This window comes from Mesoplodon bidens (assembly GCF_964165515.1).
Source record: "Mesoplodon bidens genome assembly, chromosome: 3".
NCBI classification, from domain to species: domain Eukaryota; kingdom Metazoa; phylum Chordata; class Mammalia; order Artiodactyla; family Ziphiidae; genus Mesoplodon; species Mesoplodon bidens.
This window is the reverse complement of record NC_138178.1, coordinates 151,159,613-151,166,556: the sequence shown is the minus strand read 5'-3', so window position 1 is coordinate 151,166,556 and position 6,944 is coordinate 151,159,613. Positions and strand designations below refer to the sequence as shown.

The 6,944-nt window shown below is 44.4% G+C and overlaps 1 pseudogene across 1 annotated transcript; it reads right to left on the bottom strand.

The window, feature by feature from the left end:
* Positions 1 to 4,246: 4,246 nt before the first annotated feature.
* LOC308614939 (protein AMN1 homolog) lies at positions 4,247 to 5,350 on the bottom strand (annotated as a pseudogene). Its single transcript has 2 exons — positions 4,968 to 5,350; positions 4,247 to 4,646 (listed from the first exon to the last, which is right to left on the bottom strand). The product of its transcript is annotated as a protein AMN1 homolog (transcript).
* Positions 5,351 to 6,944: the final 1,594 nt, after the last annotated feature.

Sequence of the window (6,944 nt, the reverse complement as noted above, 5' to 3'; positions counted from 1 at the left end):
AAGTTGTCAAAACTTCACAGCATGAACCCTGAGAAAAGGACCTTGGGGTGTAAGGTGACCAGCTGTCCTAGCTTGCCCAAAGCTGTCCCAGTTTTAGTACTGAAAGTTCTACATCCCAGGAAACATCTCAGTCCTGGGCAAAAATGACAGTTGGGATGTGCAAAGCCTTAAGCTAAATACTAAGTTGGGGCACCAAAAATGAAGAGTTCAGCAGCCAGTCATGTAGACACATACCCCCTAAGAGACCACATCTTAAAAAAATTAGATTCTGTATTTGCCACATCCTCTGAGCATCCTCTAAAAACCCTGGCTTGGGCACAGGCCAAGGTTAATAAACTGAACTAGTTGGATCCAGTCTTTGAAAACCTTTGATCACTTTTTGAGGTTTTTGGCCTGGAAGCATTTCCTATCATAAAATTTAGTTAGCCAGACTCACGTACTGGCTCACGTACTGTTTCTTTAAATTGCCTTCACTCAGGTAATTGCTCTTACTGGAAACACAGCTGTCAAGAGTAGATGGCCTTTCAGAAAAGAAAGTAAACCTAAAAACTGATATACCAAAACAAACAAACAACAAAAGAAAACCTGGTGTGCCTGAGAGAAAGATGAAAGAAAATTAGCTCACTCCATCAAAGCTATAGGTCGAATTTTGAGAAAACTGCACCAGATTTGGGGAACTACAAGGTACTTCTCTGGCAGAAGCCCATAGCTTTCCAGAAGCCCATAGCTTTTCTGAAGACCAAACATATTGTGGTTTTGTGAGTGGCTGTCGCAAAGCTCTTCTTCTAGTAGTATCTTGTGGTGTTTGGAAATCAGGGGAAACTATGAATGATTTTCATGTTTTCTGGTTTTGTTTTTTACATGTTTTTGTTTCTGCCCATTTCCTTTAAGCCGGAGGCCCAAAGCTGGCAGCCTGTGAGCCAGTTCAGACTGTGAATGTGTTTTCTTTGGCCTTCAGGCTGTTTTTCAAATTTTTGAATTAGTTGCCAGCGTTTAAAAATCAGGAGATTTTACTCCCCCCGGCCCCACCAAAAAGAAAAAAAAATCCGGATTTCCTGCTTTTCTTGAAAAATTGGAGGATCTGAAGACACTGGGTTGCACGTCCACATTGCAATGGTGTGCAGGAGCTGAGCAACAGCTGCCCCCTTTGGACAGGGTGTGTGCTCGTCCTTTGGCCCCATCCCCACCTGGCGTGCTACCTCCCTTTCCTTTACCTACCAGACCCATCCCAAGACTCCACAGAGAACGAGGCTTCCAAAATAGCTCTGTCATTAGTTCTAAACCATTTGCCTTGACCTGCTTCCTGTTCTACATCCCAACATGTTCCCAGGACTTGAAGGTTCTGAAGTCATGACTGACTTCCTGTTTGTGGATTCTACTCATCCCCCTGGTTTGACACCTGGCACCATTCCCTCAGGCTACCTGTGCTTCCTGCCCACCCTGCCCCTGGCCCTCTACACCAGGAAGACCCACCCATGTTCCACGCTGCTGGCAGCCACAAAAACCAAGCCAGAGGCATCCCGTTTGGTTGGCTCTCACCTCGTATCTGTCCCTGCTCTAATTCCCCACTCACTACTTCTTTCAGGACCAACCTGGTGGCTGACCCTCCGACTTTGTCTTCTGTTTCCATCCTTGAAATCATCCCTTGGACTTGACCATAGAATTCAGCTCTTGTTTCAGCTCTGGGTCTCTCTCTCTCTTAAGCTTTGCTTGTGACTCTTCGTACTTACAAAATCTTCAACTAGACCCAGCGCCAGCTCTTGGAAATGTATTAGAGTGGCGCTAGCTGCTGTATCAAACAAATCCCCAACATTTCAGTGGTTTACACCATAAAAGTTTATTTCTCACTCACATAACAGTCAAAGGGAAGTTTTCTTGGCCTTAAGGCAGGACCAAGCCTCCTTCCAACTGTGGCTCTGCTATCCTTGAAGGTCTCAGAACCCTCTTTTTTTTTTTTTTTTTTGCGGTACGCGGGCCTCTCACCGTTGTGGCCTCTCCCGTTGCAGAGCACAGGCTCCGGACGCGCAAGCTCAGCAGCCATGGCTCACGGGCCCAGCCACTCCGCGGCACGTGGGATCCTCCCGGACCGGGGCACGAACCCGTGTCCCCTGCATCGGCAGGCAGACTCCCAACCACTGCGCCACCAGGGAAGCCCTCAGAACCCTCTTTATCCAGCTAATGTGCAACAAAAAGGAGAGAATGGTGAGGAACCCCTGCTTCTTCACTGCCTTCCAGCCTGGAATTGACACATGTCACTTCCACTCACATTCCCTTGGTGAGAGCTTACCACGCGTTCCCACCTAAACGTAGGAGGAGATGGGAAGTATAGTCTGGGTGTGAGTGCCAATCCCCCAGTGACAGTGTCTGCAAGGGAAGGGAGAGCCTGAGTTTGGGGAGGGCAACTGGCCTTCTCTGCCACAGCACTCTGTCCAAGCAGAAGCCCACCGAGCTGTTTCCCTGGCTGAGCTGGTACTAGTCCCCATTAAGTGTGGGAAGGAAATTGCACATTTTTCTCCAGGATTATAGGACTCTCTATGGCAGAACTCTCCATGGCAACTGACAAAAACCCAAATCAGCCTAAGGAAAAAGGGCATTTGTTGGCTCTCATAACCGGGAAGTTCAGGGAATGAGGTGGCCTAAAGTGCAATTGGACCCAGACCCTTAACCATGGATATTAGGTTTCTTTTTCTCTTTGCATTTCTGTATCTTGACTGAGGCCCCTCTATCCTTCTGTAGATTTTCTCCATGTGACAGGGAAGGAGGCTGACACCTGCCCTTGCATCACCTCCTCCCAATTCCATGCTCTAAAAGGCAAAGGCCACTTCTCCTCCAGCTTCAAGCTTTAAAAACCACAGAGAAGTCTCTGATTGGCCTGGCAGGGGCCACAGGCCTACCAGGGAGACAGATGAGTTGTGAGTTCCTTTCCTAGCACATTGGAGTGGGAGCAGAGAAGCTTACTTAGGGAAGCAGGTACTGCAGGACAGACAAAGCAATGCATACATAAACCTTTGACAGTACAGCCTCTGACCATACCTCTGTGGCCAGCTCAGGCCCTGGGCCTCAGTGCAGGTCCCAGGGAGCAGCCCCTTGAGACCAGAGCACACTCATTCTACACTGTTCTAGTTAAAGCCATAGTTTCCATAAGAGTTAATAGGATCTTCATGACTTTCCATGAATTCACCAGAGTTGGACAAAGGCCTGATGATGTTTCTTTACAAGCCCTGAAGGCCTTGCAAGTTTCATCAAGTTCCATCAAAGGGATATATTTACATAATGAAATATCATTGGAAAATTTGTGTTTTTCAGGCAAGAATTCGCGTCAAATGCTGAAGCATCTCCTTTATTCATCCATCCAACAAATAATTATTTGCCCAGTTAAGAGTCAGGTGCTGGACATGCAATGATGGATCAGTTCAAGTCCATGGCCTCACCAGGCTTAGAATCTCTGGTATATAAGCAAACACAGTTGAGGCAAAATGTGATACCATGACCAAGTCGTTAAGATAATATTGTTACACAAACAAACAAAGATACCCTGAATCCTGAGTGTAGAATCAAGAGATTCTCAAGAATGGAAGAAACTCCTGATATGCTGAATAAATGAAGGTGGGAATCAGGAGCAAATAGCAGTCAGAATATCTTGGAGTCATGATGTATGGCAAAGCAATTTGGAGGGTAGGTATCACTGGTATGCTACCTTGCAGGTGTGCTGTTGGGACCAGCCATCCTCTAACTCTTTCCTTGATTGCTACTGAGTTTTAGTCGGAGATTTTTTCCCATGAACACACATTTCCAATTTTTTATTGTTAAGTCAATGGCAATTGTTTTACATTTTCAGAAACTTATAATACCATTATGCAAAGTAAAGAAAACCAATACAGTCTAGCTCTTGATTCTTTTAGTAAACTTTTTATTTCTGACTAATTTTTTTTTTTTTTTTTGCTTTTAGAAATACCTTTACTTAGAATTCTCCTAATGTTTATCCATATTGGTAAATTTCTCTTATAGCAGTTCAAATATCTAGGTAGGAGAAGGAAATTTCCAGGGAAAACAGGTAATTTAAAACTTTGTTATTTAAGAAACAAACACATTACCCTCCCCAAATACATCAGAGGGCATGCTAGGATTGCCATTTCAAGAACAATCGCTCCTCAAACAAACTTAGAAATAATAGCACTATTAAAATGTTTAAGAGCCTGGTTAACTTCAAAGCATAAATCATATTATTGGAAAGCCAATCTCTACATCATTGTTTCCTGGGAAAGTAGTATGAAGATCATAGCTTTAATAAGCTTCAATAAGCATCAATATACAGTCCACATCACTGCTTTAGTTTGTTTGGACCTACTAATTGCTCCAAGACTTCTCCTGAATGGTCTGTTATCAGGGGGCATCCATGGAAGAGTAATATACATATCTGAGGACAGCAAGTAAGGACAGTTTCTACAGCCTCATCAGTCACATTCACACAATACCCCATATGAGTTTCCTCTAATTTCTTGGCACAAGGTCCACTAACAAGCACAACCACACCACTGTGAGATACCTGAGTAGCTGAAAAATCAACTCTGCAAAAATGGGCAGCTTTCTCCTAATGTCTGCAAGTACACATCAGTAATATCTAAGCAGCCACCTAAATCAATGATCTTTTTTTTTTTAATTTCGTTTATTTATTTTTGGCTGCATTGGGTCTTGGTTGCTCTGTGCAGGCTTTCTCTAGATGCTGAGAGTGGGGGCTACTCTTCATTGTGGTGCGTGGGCTTCTCATTGCAGTGGCTTCTCTTGTTGCGGAGCATGGGCTCAGGCATTCAGGCTTCAGTAGTTGCAGCACGTGGGCTCAGTAGTTGCTGCGCACGGGCTTAGTTGCTCCACGTCATGTGGGATCTCCCCGGACCAGGGCTCAAACCCGCGTCCCCTGCATTGGCAGGCAGATTCTTAACCGCTGTGCCATGAAGGGAAGTCCCTAACTTTAGCAGCCGGCAATTGAGTGCAAGAGCATGGACTCCTTCATCAGTGAGATTGAAGCATCTTTTCAAAGAAGCTTCGTGAGGGTAAGAACAAGGTGAAGCCACAGCTTTTATTCCTTTTGAAGTTATGGAAATTCTGTTTTCTTTTGAGGAACTTAAATTTAATTTCTTCAGTTTTCTGCAGTTACATAGGTGTAGGAGAGCAGAATCTGAAATATCACAGCTTCGTAGATCTAGAGTTTGGACTCAGGGTGTAAAATCTCACTGATGTTTGAATCTGTTATCTGCCCCTGCATGCTCATTATTTCGAACAGTCTGTCTTTTATGTTGGGTGGCAAAGGCTTAATGTCTGTGATATATCTAGAAATATTCTTCATGAAGCACCAGAGTCATCCACTGTGGGCTGGGCATTGTGGCCGCCTTCAGGAGCCTCTTCCGCGGTCCCGGCCGCTGAAATCCAGCCAGAGACCATCTGTCAACTCCTGCCCCACGCGAGACACGATTTTTGACTAGTTTTTGATTTACAGAAAAGTTGCATAGATAATACAGAGAGTTTCTATATATCCCTTGCCCAGTTTCTCCTAACAGTGCATTTGTCAGAACTAAGAAACTAACATTGGTACATTACTATTAACTAAACTCCCTACTTTATTCTGATTTCACCAGTTTTTCTGCTAATATCTCTTTTCTGTTCCAGGATCCAATCCAGAATACCACACTGAATTTTGTAGCTCTTGTTTTTTAAGGGTCATTCTTTGTTAGGCATGGGTCAACTCTGCCTCTTTCCTTCCTTGCTGCCAATGCTTCAGACATTTCATGGTTCATTAGCACCTGCTGTAGAGTGTGAATAAGGGAAGGAAACAATTTTGAAATGCAAATCAGCCAAATGTTGTTATTTATTGGTCTGTGGCAGTTAGCTCAGTTGTTAATAAGGCCAAGGTTATTGGCTCCATCTTTGTCAATGAGTCAGCTGGCTTAGCAATGACAGGGGAAATTTTGTCCTGTGGCCATTATTTGCACCCTAAACCTTGTTCAGCTTCTCTCAAATGCAAACTTTTTGCCACAGTGGGGTAATGGTGGGAGTCTCTACCCTGTCTATTACCTTGCTACTCAAAGTATGGTTCATGGACCAGCAGCATCAGCATCACTTGGAGTTTGTTAGAAATACAGAATCTCAGGCCCCACCTAGATATAAGAATCAGAATCTGCACTGTAACAGGATTCCCAGGTGATGAAGAAGCATGGCCATTCCGCAAATGTTTATTGAGAACCTACCCTGTAAATGTGCTGGAGTCACAAAAGAAAAAGGGAAGCATATCTCACCGTCATAGAACATACAACCACCTAGTAGGGATTTAAGACAAGCTAAATGACAATTACAATGTCATATTTAAGCTGAGAGCTGAAAAATAAGAAGATTTAGCCAGTTGAAAGAGGGAGGAAAGTACAGGGGGTGAGGGCAGAGGAAAATCAGGTTGGGGTGGAGGAACTCAGAGGCAAGGGAGACCACGGTGTCTCCTGGGAACTGCACATAGTGCAACATGGCTGGAGCACCAAATGCCAACACTGGGAATGTATGATGGGGATGATCCAGAGATTTCCTTCTCTCTGTATTCACCAGCATCATCAACAATATTATTGAGCGGCAACTATGTCCTAGGCACTGTGCTAGGTGTTGGACATATAGGTAATAAATATCATGGTCCCATTAGATATGGGACTCTAGTCCAGCTCAGTTAAATGTTGCAATTACCTAAACAACTGGAGGGAAAAGGTGCACAGTACACCAGAGGCCTTGCAGGTACAGCTCAAGGATCCCCCAGATGGAACAGTCCAAGAGAGGCTAGACCTGCGTTCACATAGGGTCAGTAGAGTGTGACAAATATTGAGTGGGTAAGAAAAGGGGTCCCAACTAAATCATCCTGTAATAAAAGGATGCATGAGTCCCATAGGGCCAGAAGGTGATGCTGAGGTCAA